We start from the raw sequence: 15,439 nt of genomic DNA, 5'->3' as shown, positions 1-15,439 counted from the left end.
CTTTATGGAGCTTGTTTTGGCATTTTGAGCCCTAGATGCCATACATGAAAGTAAAACTTGCAGCTTTACATGATAAGTGAGCCTTAGAAGGTTAGATCCAGAGTATGAGACATCATTTCTGCCTAAAAACGTCTAAATGAGAAAATGAACTGAAGGGACTAGACGAGTCTATGAGCTGATTCGACGAGTCGGTTAGGGTTTTCCCCGAAGAGTCTGGACGCGTTGTAACTTGGCGAGTTGACGGGACAACTCGACGAGTTAAGTTGGATTTTCATGACATTTCTGAGGAAACGAGGGAACTTGACAAGTCACATAGATGCACTCGACAAGTTGGGTCAACATGGACTGTTGACTCGAGTGTTGACTTCTGTTGACTTTTAGGGTTTGGTCAAGACATGGATTATGGGGACCATGGAGAGGTAAAATGGTCTTTTACCCTTTCTAAGGGTTAGAGAAAGAGGTTAGCTTAACTTATTTAGGTTGAGGTGATACGTGTTAATTAGAGATGATTATGACGTGTATGTGAGGATTAGACCGTTCGAGGGTTACGATGATTACTTGCTTACTTACGAGGTGAGTCTTCTCACTATACTTACCATGAGTAATGACATTGTGTGACCGGATGGTCTTGTATGCTTATATTGACAATTGTGATATCCTGCATTATGTCTTTGTGATTTATGTTGTGTATTGTTCCGAGCTTTACTGAGTTAGGTGTGACAACCCGATATTTCTATTCTTTGTAATGACCTAAAAAGTCAAGTATTGTAACCACTTTTGAGTTAATAAAATTAACTTTGATAATAAAATGCCCAAAAAGTTCTATTTAAATTCCTTCTATGTTTAAATGTCTTTAATCCATGATCGTACGTAAAAAGAACGCCCAAATCCGACTTTGTATATTGAGGTTATGATTTTTCAAGTTCGGCTTAGCAACAGACAACTAAAAACTTGAATCGAAGATCGAGCGACTTTTGGCCGGAATGACCTAAACGAGAATCGAAGGTCTCGACAATGGTATTTCAGCGGTAAAAAGTCTGGCAAAAACCGACGTCAGATAAAGAAGTTATGAATTTTTAAAGAAATTCCTTAATCACGTCATTTTAATAAATAAATAATAAAAATAATTTTGGAATTTGCCAACGGAATCTAAACGAAAGTTGTAGAGCGTAGTCTCACCTACGCGTGGATATAAAGACCATCGAAAACGGAGTTCGTATGAAGAAGATATGATTTTTTGAAGTTTATTAAATAAATTATATATTTATTTAATTCAAAAATCCGGATTATCCGAAGAGGAGTCAGCGTCCTCATCCGAGGTACGCGCCGCGTAACCCTGTACGCCCTGCGTACCCGAGGGCCTTGGCCTCGGATCGTCCACGTCGCCCTATGCGAGGCTACCGACCCGTCCGACCCGCCCGTCCGACCGACCCATCCGACCCGCCGTCCCATTCGACCCGCCGTCCCATCCGAAGCCGAGGCAGTTGAGGCTTCGGTCATGCATGACGTACGCGTACGCGCTGCGTACGAGCGTACGCCCCGCGTACGAGGCTTCTCAGACCCCCCTATAAATAGAATGCAAGGCTTTCCGAAAAAAATGCTCATTTCTCTCCTTTCTCTCACGATCTTGCCTCGTTTTCCGTGCCCGTTCAAACCCGAAGCTCTGGTCTTTTTGCTCAAGTCCTGAGGGTCGATTTCACTCCCGAGAATCCCGAGAAAAATCCGTTTCTCGAGACGAAACTCTGCCCGGTTTTCCATCTCGCTATCTTCAAACTTTCAAGTGAGTTCATACCCCTTAATTTACCTTTTAAATGTTCTATAAATTCTTTTATATGCTTTCAAGGGGGGGATTACAAGTAAAACACACGAGTATTATCGTGTGTTACATAAAGAACTATTTTATATGCTTTTATATATCCAAATCACATGCGATTTACAAACTTTATAGGGAACTTTCATATATATAACATATGTTAAAATATCATTCTATCTTTTGAAATATAAATTGTTGTAATGCATGTATAAACTAAACTTTTCTTAGATTATATGTATACTTGTCTATCTTAGACTCTACACCAAAAATCTATGCTTTCATAACAAATGATTCCTTTTCTAGGTATTTCTAAACAAACGAGACACACTTTTAGAAAACTATAATAGGTATAGTTTTATGAACAAATTTCTAACTCTTATGTACTAGAAACATGAATTTCAAGAAGTCACTTTCATATAGAAGAACAAACGTAACATTTTAACAAGTAGATCTGTTTTTATACCACGGTTTTTGTGAGACACTAACTTCACGTACGTTCGAGTACACATTTCAAGTCCTGTATTATATACCAGAATCCCTTGGAGGGGGAGCATGGTGTTTGTGTATAGATCTATACGGGCTTGACAACCCGCGCCCTGACTGTTAGCTGCAGTCCACCGTTTGGGGTGACAAACGTCATAACATTCCAAACGCCTGAAGAACGTTGTGTATAGGCATTCCGAGTCAATAGTATGGTTATAAAACTCACATGGGGTATTAAAAATGCATTGATTTACAAGGTTTTCAAACACATTTGTTATTTTACACTTACATACATTTTAGAAACAAACATTGGTCTTGAGTGAAGGCTACTTTTATACTAGTAGAAAATATAGGATTTTCTAAACACAAACAAACAAAGACAAAACATTTCATTTCATACAAACATTGTCATTTAAATACTTATGAAACTCACCAGCTTAAATGCTGATCTACTCTTTCAAAATTACTTGTATGTCCCAGGAAATCAGTAATTTCAGGTATCATTATGCTTTTGATGAAGGGATGCTGCGGCGCCAGTTTAATCTCATATTTTGACATCATATTGTAATTGGTTTTGAACATGTAACTTTTGACAAATGTAAACTTTCAATTATATATATGATGGTTGTATTGCTTTCTTTACTATGTATTCATTTGTTACGTTACCACATGAAGTCATCCGCCCCCAAACGTTTCCGCCGTTCAGGTTTGGGGGTGTGACATTAGGACCGGAGGGTCTAACCCGAGTTGTGAGATCGGAGGGTCCCCACTGAGACACATTGACCGAAGGGTCTCTATTGAGATATAGCAATGAAAGGATAATGAGACGTGTGTGGTATTTTGAAGAACTCACTAAGCTTTGTGCTAACCGTGTTATGTGATATGTGTTTTAGGCACTTCTCAGGATCACGGGAAGACGCTGGCTTGATTGTACACATGAGATGGAGTTTATGTTTTAGAGGATCCTGGATTATTATCAAACGATTATTGATTTGTTTTTTGTGATAATTTAAACAATTGTGGTTTTTGAAAAGTGATAATTTGAAATTATGTGATTTTGAAAATAAAAAATTTAGTTGAAAAGTTACGGTGTTACATTAAAAATGAATAACAATGTAAAGCCTAAGACTAGTGGATATGAGCAAGTGTTATAACATCAAAAAAGTGTCACTTTATCTATCACATCACCCACTGTGTTCCCATGGTGTTATAGCACCGATGCAGGAAATTATCACAATATTATAGGGTAAATGTCACTGTAGCCCAACTATGTTACAACTGTTGGTTTAAATGATCCCCCTTTTTTGTTTTAGCTTTTAAGGGGTACAAAATGTTATTTGACCGGATAAATAGGTCAGTTTACCTGTTTTAGGTTTCCCAAACCATACACAATCCATATAAGCTACTTAGTCAACTTTAAATCAGTTCGCTGTACATATCGCTGAGTTGAAGTCGATCCTTTGCTTAGGCCCTAAGGGTTACTGTGGACCTTAGGTTCTTAAAATGAATGGTATTTTCAAGTAAACCCTAATTGTTTATTCTCATTTTCAGCCAAACTAAATCCGACAAACATATAACTCTTGTATTCACGATAATCACAAGATGGCTACCTCGCCACCATAATCACTTGATTCCACATCGATAAATTCTTGTGATAGGCTCAACTTTTGCGACTTTCACACTATCCTTTGTGACTATGGGGCTCAGATTGCCGACCAAAATATTGAAGTCGATCGATTAAAGGAGGAAATGAGTTGCGATATGGTCATTACGAGGGTCGTTTTGCTCGCTATGCAACGTCGTTTAGAGAATAAGGAGAAAAAGGTGTATTCTTTGACTGTGTTGGTGGTGGGAATGGCGGTGTAAACTTTTGGTTTCATGGTGGAAAAAGTTCAATATCTAATTAATAAGTGATCTTTAGTTGTCGATGTGTTTCTTTTGATTAGGTATGGTTGTGTCCGTGTTCTTTATGTAGTGATGTGTTTTTGTTACGGTTAATGTGTTATGTTGTTGTTTAGTGGTGTCTTGTTTATGTTGTGATGGTGGAGGTTGAAGACCTATGTAAGCACATACAATTTTGTATAAACTAACTAAATGTAACCTTGATCATCGAAATGGAAATGAAGACCTAATTAAAAATCAGGCTATGTTTTATGTTATTTTATGGAATATGTTTCTTTTAGATTAATAGTAATTTAAAATTTAAAATAGGATTTTTTAAGACACTAATCCTCATTCAGTACCGTTAGGGTAATTTTGTCCTTTCACCTTTTAGTCTCAAATATATACAAATGAGACTACTATATGGCCATTTCTACCCTATTTTGCTCTATGTTATCCTTGTTTCTTTGCAATTAACATTACGAAGATCAAGGGATAGATGAAATCGGTGGAATGTTCATGTGGATTTGATGCCATATTACGAACCTCAACTACTTAGTCCAATCTTGGATGACCCTTTTATACTTGCCCCCAAAAGGTAATAATCAATTGCATTTTCCTTCAACTTCAACTGTAGCCCTAGACTTGAAAATGGTTATTTTCCTTTTCGTATCTTACTCGTAAATGTTTTATGTTAGGGCCCTGTGATGGGTCTATATGTTAGGCAGACGATGTGGACTCTATAAGCACAAGTGGTGAGGCACAGTTGATTACAAGTTTGGTTAGGTCAAATAAGAAGCTTAAAGTTTTATTACTTCTTCGTTGGGCTATTTTCTTTGTGATAATAGTTTACAAGTTTTAAGGGATTGGTATTGGTATTTTCTTGTGAGGTTTAATAAGTGAATTATGTGTCTGTAATCATATTTCATGTTAATGAAAATGCCATTTCTTTCAATGTTTAGTAAGTACATTGTTTGGACCCACAAAGACAAATAATAATAGAGAACATGCACTTATTTTCACTACTAATGGAAACATGTATCAAATTAAAACCAAACACGTCCATTACATTACATATAGTCATAGATTCAAACATGTAAATAACAACACACTTATTATTGTAACAACCAACTCTAGCACATAACATGCATCAAACATCCAAACTAAATCCAACATCATTCAACCATTACGACATAGTGATAAAAAATGACACTCTTTCCCTATTCAACAACCAATGGTTTATCACATGTATTGCCTTCTTTATTTTTCCCTTCAACCCTTTTACCTAGTTTTTTCTTGATAATCCTTTTAAAAAGCTTCCTTTTTTGTGTACCCTCTTTTCCTTTCTCTTCAGGTCTTGCATCTTCATTTGGTTTTGTTACATTTATTCCTTCCCCTCCATTACCATCTTTACTAGTTGATATCTTTCTCTTCTTCACCTTGAGCTTTTTGGGCTTCTCAACTTGAGGACATGTAACTTTGTTATGTCCAACTTGCTTACACACACTACACATAATTTTCTTCCCAACCTTTGACACAATGTATCTTGTAGGCTTTTCACTTGAGTCCTTTCTTCTATTAACTTTTGGTCTGCCTGCCATTTTCCTCCTCAAAGTTGGTAGTGGAGGAATGAATTCAGTAGAAGGCCACATTTTTCTACCATTCATCCCATGCATTGGATATTTGTAAGTGTTCCTGTAAAATGCTCCATAGTACATGGGATCCACATTACTTCCAACATCTCTATTCAGGTAGGATATGTTTGTAACTGCTGCACACACCCATACCCATTTAACTGCCACACTCTACAAGAACATGTCTTCTTGTCTAAATCTACCACAAAAAGAGTCTGCCAAGTTCCTTGTCTCAAACTGGTTTAAACTAGTTGGTAAAACATGCTAATATCTAATGAAATAATAAAGTAGTAAGTTTATGCTAATAGTTTTGATCATATTTAATAAAATGATAAATTATTTACCTTTGAGATTTTTTGAACTGATTGATTAAGGTTGTGATTGTTGGACATGGTTTAAATTCAGGCCATGAACTACCTTTCATGCTCAATTAAAATGTCTTTCCATAACATACAATCTAATTTCTTCTAGCACTGTGATGATTAGTTTTTTATTGCATCTCTTATGAAATTATTAAATCTCTTGGATAATCCATTTTCTACTGCATCACACATCATGCCCTCCTAAAAGAAAACTCTACACCCTGACTATGGGTTCTTCTCAATAAGACAATCAAAGGCTTCAGGATTATGAACTTGAACTTCCTTCATTACCGAATTGAATAAAGGCTTAGTGGATGCCTTGCATGCCTTCCAAAACATCTTCTCATAGTGTACTCTAGTGAATCATTTCTTAAAGTTGGAAAGAATATGCTTTGCACAATTTCTGTGTTCAGTAGTAGGCAATATCTCTTTTAGAGCTTCCAATAGCCCCTACACAATAATTCTCAATTATAAAATCAATACAACTTACATGTAGTTAATATAACATTAAAGAGTAAGTGGCATACCTTATTCTGATCTGACATCAAAGTAAAAACAAAAACATTTGCCATTTCTAAGTCATGCTTTAAATTCTCCAAAAACCATTTCCAATTCTCTTTGTTTTCCACACATACAACCGCCTATGATATTGGGAAAATATGATTATTAGTATCCTTTCCAACAACACATATTAACTTTCCAATACATAACCCTTTTAAGAAACAACCATCCAAGTTTATTACTCTTCGACAATTGTCTCTCCAACATTTCTTTAGTCCCTCAAAACATAGGTTAAACTTACTAAAGTATGTCTTCCCGTATGTCATACTATTCACATCCATTTTCACAGTAGATCCAGGGTTTGATCTTCTTATATCTTCACCATATGACCAAAGCTTTGCATAGTGCTCAACCAATGTGCCTTCAATTAGTTGAATAACATGCTTCTTTGCTCTCCTACACTGACCCATACTCACATCGATTCCTAAAGTCTATTTGACCTCTTCCTTAAGCATCTTAACACTTATTTTTTGCTTATTTAAGAACCCAGTTGTAAAATGGCTGCCAATCTAAGCATACCTAACAATTGATCCCAATTTGAAATTTCTTGCACATTTATGCTCATCTATGACAGACTTAATCTGGAAAGAATGTTCTTCACTCATCCATGAAGCTTGCAATCTAAACTTACACTGCCTAGAACAACACTTAACTAAAAGTCTCCTAGTATCATATTTTTTGTAGCACAACTGATACCCATTAGCAACAACATAATTACATAACATATGCTTTAACTGGTTTGGATTTCCAAATAGCATATCCAACTTAGGTTTTTGTTTTTTCTAATGGACATTTCATTATAAGTAGTTACTTCCTCAAGATTTTCCTCGTTGTTATGCATTTGAACATATGGATTCTTATGAGATGGATTGTATGGGGCTAACTTCTCCTTGGGGCATAGCTTGCTCAAAAACACATCATTTATGGTCTTAGTCATAGGAATACAATTAACATGTTCATGATCATGGTGAATATTACCTTGCAATTCTTGTGGGTCATTCTGAAAAGCTCCCTCAATAGGTACTTCCTCATTAACTTCAGATACACCAAAATGGTTGTATGAGGGACTACAAACTTCAGATTGTCATTAGTAATCCATTGATGTACATTAACACCAAGATGATATATGTATACGTCCATGACACAACCACACGCATACCTTACTTCAATAAAGTCATGGTAGTTCCTTTCAGTAACTAATATCCTTAATCCATCAGGAAAATCAATATCAGGTATCCAAAAGTGAACATTCACACACATATCATTTGCTAATCTTTCATGGAACCCCATAAACTCGTTCCTGTTCATTCCAATGAAATCGACATCTTTGAACCGCTGTTCTGCTCCATCTGCATAACTAATTGCAAGGTATCTTATAAAAATACCAACGAAATGAAGTTCGATCTTCATCTAAACGACCATATTTGAGATTTTTCAGAGGAAAGGTAATACAAAAAGATGAAGAAGAAAGCAACAGGGCATATGCTCTTTACAAAAGATTTTCTAGGGCAAGCTCAGTTATTGATAAGGTATGTTGACGTGTGACACACTACTTGCTGACTAGGACAAGGTTAACCGGCACCACCCTTCACTTTTTACATAAGGGCTTTAAGAATAGGTAAAATAACATTTTGTACCCCTTAAAAACTAAAAAAGAAAATGGACCATTTAAACGAAATTTTTTAAAAAAGTTGGGCTACAACGACATTTACCCAATATTATAATACCAAATAATTTCCATGTTATAATTTATTTTTTGAGTTTTTTAATTAATTATAAAAAGTATAATTTTATAAAACATGCTATTTAAATAAAACATAATATTTAAATTAACCATAACATTTAAATTAAAAAAAAACATTACAAGACAAAAACACAATAAATTTAAAACATAAAAGTTGGTCCTAATTGCCCAAAAGGTTTGCCTGGATCTTCGACTTCATCACTAATAGCACTTCCACATCTTCAGGCATCACACCTTCCTCGTAGACCTAAGAATTGCCAACTTGTTCATCATTTCTTCTTGCTTGTGTTGCTCCCTCTCCCCCTGTTCTTGCCTACTAAGGAAATCCAAGTGCTCACATTTAAATATCTTGTTTATTTTTTTTAGTATATTGTCTGCGTCGAATTTTGCTTCAATTCCTGCCAAATGTTTCAATTTTTGTCAACTTCATCCGCATGTCTTACAACGAGTTTTGCCTTGTCGTGTCCTACCGAACGTCATGGATGAGAGATATCTTCGATGTCGTCTGAAATCTCATCAGTGTCGACGTTGAGGTCGATGTGAGTCCGTTGCATCGGAAACATTGACCAAACTAGAATTTTTAGACCTCTTCGATTGAACCTCTGTCTATGTTGGAGTTTGATTCCATTTTGGATCTCTTCTCAATACCTCCCATGATTTATTAAACTTGAACACATGACCAATCTCTACTCGATATTGATCTTTTGTGGCTTTTAACACATCAAAGTCATTGTCACCGCTCTACTTTTCCGAATGAAGCTTGTTGTAGATATTATTAAATTTAGTGCACATCCTATTAATTTTAGTTAATTTACTACTAAGCTTATCATAATCTTTTTCTTCAAGATACCGTGAAATTTGGCCGGTACCACTTCCCAATAAGAAAGTTTCTTCATTTCATTTCCTTGATATTCATTTTTTGAAGTCCCACAACACGCTACCACTAAAACATACTCTTCCTATAGTGTCCAACATTGTGAAATTTCTTTATTTTCAGTGACAACCGTTTTACCTTTCCCATTCCCTTTCACTTTCCCCCTCATACCACTTCCCGCTTGCGTTTTAGTAATGATTTTCTACCGATGACTGAAATAAGTTCCTTGGAATGGTATTTATAGTGAGCTTTGAGAGTTTAATAGGTTAAAATAATTTTCATATGTGATGAATCCGATTGGAGAGGTTGTGTTTGGTTGTGAGTTTGGATTTGGTGGAGAGGTGTTTGGGTTTTGATCAATTTTTTGGTTGAAAAGGGTATAAGAATTGTGTAATATATAGAGAGAAAATAATGGTGTGAAGAAAATATGGTAAAATATTGTGTATTTATAGATAAAAAATGTAATGTTTAAGTTGACCGTTGTCAACGGTCATATGACCGTTTACCGTTTCAATGCGTTGTAACGAGAATGCGATTTACATAATAAGGGGGGGGGGGGGGGGGGGGTGATGGTGTTCCCTACATTATACGGCCATTCTGGATCTGCTACATTTGCCATAACGACATTCTAGATACCCATACCCAAGAGTCTAAGACTTCTCAAAGATCATAATTATGTATTAACCCTAATGTTTATGTATATTATTATGTAAAGGGTTGGTGCACACAGATTTGATGCTTGGGACGAAAGCATAAAAAGAGGTCCTTTATATATCATCTTGTTTTTTGTTTAATATTTTTTAGAAAATGAAATATAAATATAAGTATAATTAAATAATTAGAAATGGAGATTATTTAGCATTTTATTAATGAAAAAGGTATTTATAAGATTTATTGTCATCTAATGGTTAATTAATTAATTAAATAATTAAATAAAAACAATAAATAAATAAAATAAATTACATATATTTATAGGTTTAGTTTAATTCATATGCAAGTGAGTGAGTATGTTGCCGGTAAAGTGACAAAACATGAGGGACCATAATTTTAACATTGGTTTTAAAATACTCAAATGAAAACAAAAAGGAAAATGAATTAACAGCAAATCGTACTTTTCATTTTATACAAGATTAGTCAAGTTTTTTTTTTTTTTTTTTTTTTTTTTTTTTTTTTTTTTTTTTTTTTTTTGACCATTTAGCTTGTTTTTTTTCAAAGGTTGTATATAATGTTAGGCATAACTTGGCGGCAATGTCAAACTTCAACCTTTTACAAGCCATGACGAGCTACGTCGTTTGTAACATCTGACTTAAGGATACAATTTTGTATTATAATTAATATTTTTATGTCTATTATTATTCGTTATATATATATATATATATATATATATATATATATATATATATATATATATATATATATATATATATATATATATATATATATATATATATATATATATATATATATATATATATATGACTTATGACAACATTTTGTGAAAAATTTGCGTCAAGTATAAGCTTTGGAGCCATTGAGAGCTTTTTAGAACGTTGTTTTTGTCTATATTCATTACTTATAATTGGCTACTCTAGGTTAAGCCGGTGTAACGCCCCAAAAATTACAAGGAGGTTTTTGAATTTTATAATATAATAACCAATTAATCTTTGCTTCAAAAACCGTTTTGATTGATTGAAACCATACACTATCACAGTTAAATTTACAAAACCGCAGAAACAAATATCTTCGATGCATGGGTACAGTTCCGCCGAACTCTTCTCACGAACAACCTCCAAAATGTTTAATCCATAACTATAAGCATAATGCTTAGTGAGTTCCCCGGTATACCTCATATTCCACCATACATACATTGCATTCATACACAATTCTCAACTCTAGCGTCGAGCAAACAAAACTCTTACCCATGTACATGCATCGCATGCAACGAGCCCAACTTAAGAGTTCATGTGACCATCCTAAATCATATAACGGGCTCCATGCAACCATACATAATGGGCCCTTCCCAACCATATATATAACGTGCCCTTCCTAAGGAGTGAACGGGCCCAACCCATATTCCATTGTCAGCAGCCACATCCTGGTCTTATGTACGTTTCCAGGGGCTAGATCATGATCTTCCATACGAACCATGAAGTCATATGCAATCAGGGGTTAGATAGCAAGTCTAACAAATGATCCACCCGAGACCGAACAATCAGAGAAGAACATCGCAATAAGGCATTAGACCAAGATTTCTTAGGCTATCCAACTTATACTACATACAACCCAAGCTATTACTACCATATAAGCGTGTAACATAAACACATAACATATACAAGCATATTGCATACCCTTGACAACTAGCCTTCCACAGTTACCCTGCCATTGCCCCTTTCTCAGTCAAGTCCTTTACTGGTCTTTCCTACATAATCTTGATAACTTGTCTACCCTAGTTATCCTAACCAAGCATAACTCCTAACAGAATCATATGATCAACAGTAAAGACCCTACCAGTCTAGCATACTAAAGCACAAAGTGTTCGAAACTGCAAGGCACAACAAGATCTTACTCTAGGGCACTAGTATACGTGTAGTCTAATAGTACCTCTATCCTACCATGCAATGGATATAAAGTAGAATACATGGCGTACTGAGAAACTCACCTGAATCGTACAACCGGAGAAGCACAACAACACTTTAACCCCTTTGTATTGATTAATTCCTCGAATCGACTAACACCAAGATAGATAAATCTGCAATCAGCCACCCAAATCCTCCAAGTTTGAATCTATGTCAAACTGGTAAAAAGTGAACGGTCAACCTAGTCAGAGTCAATACCACCTCCTATTCCCTCCTTAACTACGTCGTGGGAATGCACAGACAAAACAGTCGCGGTGGTGGGATTGGCCACGTCGTGACCATCCTTTGGCCAAATCGTGATGACTGCTAGAAGCCATATTTACATTAAGGACTTAATTTGTTAATTCCTTTGCTCCAAATTTATAGAAGGCTTCCATGCCTTCTAAAGAACCATAAAAATCCTTAATTTATAGACATGCATGTTCAATGCATGTATCTCCCAAAACTAGGTCAAAAGGGTAAGAAATGGAGTCAAAACGTTAAGCATTGAACCAAATAAAATGAAAGTCTAGATCTGGAACATATGATGACCAAGGGACCTCAAGGAGTGCTAATGTTTCCCACTTTATCAAAACCAACCAATCATAACCACACATCATGAAGGAAAAGGGTTCAAAACTTAAATCCACAAGAGATAAACCGAAAAGATGGGAACTTGGAGACTTACATAAGTCTAGAAGGTATACCAAGAGATGTAGAAAAGCTTTCTAGTTGATCCCGTGCTCAATAAAGTCTTCCCTCAAACTTTAAGTGACCAAAACACCATCAAAGAGTAAAAAGGAATGAGGAGAGGATAAGGTTTCGTTTAGGTAGGATGGATGATTAAGGGAATGGCCTAACCCTAGAGTTAAGGCTCTTAAATATGAAGGAAACACTAAAAATCATGGTCTTGGGCTGTAACATTCACCACGTCATGACACCCATCATGTCATGTCGTGGTGTCCATCAGAAGCACTTGATCTTCATCTGACATGACACGTCGTGAAACTCCACGTGACATGGCGTGGGATTTGGTTTTCCTCAAAAACCATGCCTTTGACTCATTTATATCATTAACTAATACATTCTGGGAAATGAGTGTTACAAATCCCCCTCACTTAAATTAGATTTCGTCTTCAAAATCAGTCATTATCAATAATTCCTTAAACACCCTCTGGATCCCTTATGGTTTTTCCAAGTCCACCCATTCAACATGATTCTACACCACTCATAATGCTAGAAGTTGCAACAACCAACTAAGAGACTCCTCAAAGCCAAGTGTATAAGCCAAACCGGACATAACTTTTAAAAGTCGAACCTTAACAAATACAACCATGGGTTAACACCTTAGCCTACGACCCATTTTTCTGACACCAAGGCCGATTCAAACTATAGTGAGAAGCATGCGACCCAACGAAGGACGAATGTCATTATAACAAAACTAACTAACATCGAGAAGAGCTACTTCCTTATTCGCAACTGAAATCCTGGAACCATGACTATCTTCCAGACAGATAGAGATACCCCAAGCATCATCCATGCTGACCAAAAACTCATGGAACTGATCAGATCAACACCTCCACGACTTCACGCTACCCACTGATAAACTAAAGAAATAAATCCACAACCAACCACTGGAGCTGAAAACCTCATATACAAATTCACTAATTCCACCATTGAGAACTTCATCCACGAGAAAGGTATTGATCACAACTTTTCTGCTCCATACACTCCACAACAAAATGATGTAGTCGAACGTCGCAACAGAACACTTGTTGAAGCTTCTCAATCCATACTTAACTTTGCAAATCTTGCACTCTGTCGTTGGGCTTAAGCTATTTCTACTGCATGCTTTACTCAAAATAGAAGTATCATCAATCGACACCTCAAAAAAACACCATATGAAGCCATGAAGGGTTGGAAGCCAAGTATCTCTTTTCTTTGTGTTTTTGGATGTAGATGCTTCATCAAGAATAGCAGTGATCAGCTTACCAAGTTCCAGCCCAAAGCTGAGGAAGCCATCTTTCTTGGATATTCTGCTAAATGAAAGGCTGATTGAGTTCTTAATCGATGAACTCATGTTCTGGAAGAAAGTTTTGACGTTACCTTTGATGACCATTTCGTTTGGAATTCTGGCACAACCCATGTTAAAACTCACATAATGGAGTCTGATGCTCCAACGCCAAGATGTCCGAACCAACAAACAATCTATGAAGTCGACTTTGAAACCTTGTTTGGACCCTCAGAAGCAACTCTTGATTCAGAATCTCGAACAAGACACGCTTCCTCAACCGAAGCTCTAGTAGCTCTAAATGTTTTCGGTCCGACACCCACTATTCCTCCATTTGATTTCGAACCATTTCAACCTTCTCAGGTTGAGGGGGAGAATGGTCAAGCATCCCTTGAATCAAATGTGTATAGATTCCAAGATGCAGCTACTGAATTCGACTCTAATCCTATCAACAACGATAATGATGCAAATTTCTTAGATTTTCCACTTGAAGATGATGTTAACCTATTCGGTTCAGAAGTTCAAGGGGAGCATCATCCACAAGTTCAAACTATTAAGGGGGAGCAACACAACCCCATTGTTGATATTGGATAATCTGTTGCACAAGAGCTTCCGAGACTACATAGTTGGATTAAGGATCATCCTCCGAACCTTGTTATTAGAAACCCAAACACTGGTGTACAAACTCGTTCTGCCACAAGGGTTCAAAATGAATGTCATTTTTCGGAATTTATCTCAATGGTTGAACCCAAATCCATCAAAGAAGCACTAGAACAAGCCGATTGGTTTACAACCATGCAAGAAGAATTGACAGAATTCGATAGAAATAAAATTTGGACTCTCGTCTCTCCTTCTCAGAATCATCCCATTGTTGGTACTAGATGGGTGCTTCAGAAAAAACTAGACGATGAAGGAGTCATTATTCGAAATAAAGCAAGATTGGTGGCTAAAGGATTCACATAGAGCAAACGGCTTGACTACAATGAAACCTTTGCTCATGTTGTACGTCTTGAAGCTATCAGAATCTTTCTTCATTATGTTGATCACAAAGGCTTTTAGGTTTACCAGATGGATGTTAAAAGTGCTTTTCTAAATGGTGAACTTGATACTGAAGTGTTTCTTCAACAACCTCCCAGTTTTTTCAATCTTTCATATCTGAACTACTGCTACAACTCCAGAAAGCAATTTATGGCCTCAAGCAATCTCCGCGTGCATGCTACGAGACTCTCACCGACTTTCTCAAGTGTTAAGGTTTTCAAATAGGTATTCTGTAAGGTCGAACCTTATAATATGATGATGTTTGAGACTGATCACTCTGCGTCAGCGTATGACTCAGTATCAGCATCAGCGTCAGCGTACTAATTATTCAATGTATAGTTTCATATTCAGCATTTTGTAACAGATTTAGTACTTATCTAGTTTCCATAGTTATCGTCTATTAGTTAGCTGGTATATCCCTGA

The sequence above is a fragment of the Lactuca serriola genome, chromosome 9 (genome assembly GCF_051521515.1).
Source record: "Lactuca serriola cultivar US96UC23 chromosome 9, Lser_US96UC23_V15, whole genome shotgun sequence".
NCBI lineage: Eukaryota > Viridiplantae > Streptophyta > Magnoliopsida > Asterales > Asteraceae > Lactuca > Lactuca serriola.
Note: the sequence above shows the minus strand (reverse complement) of the source record.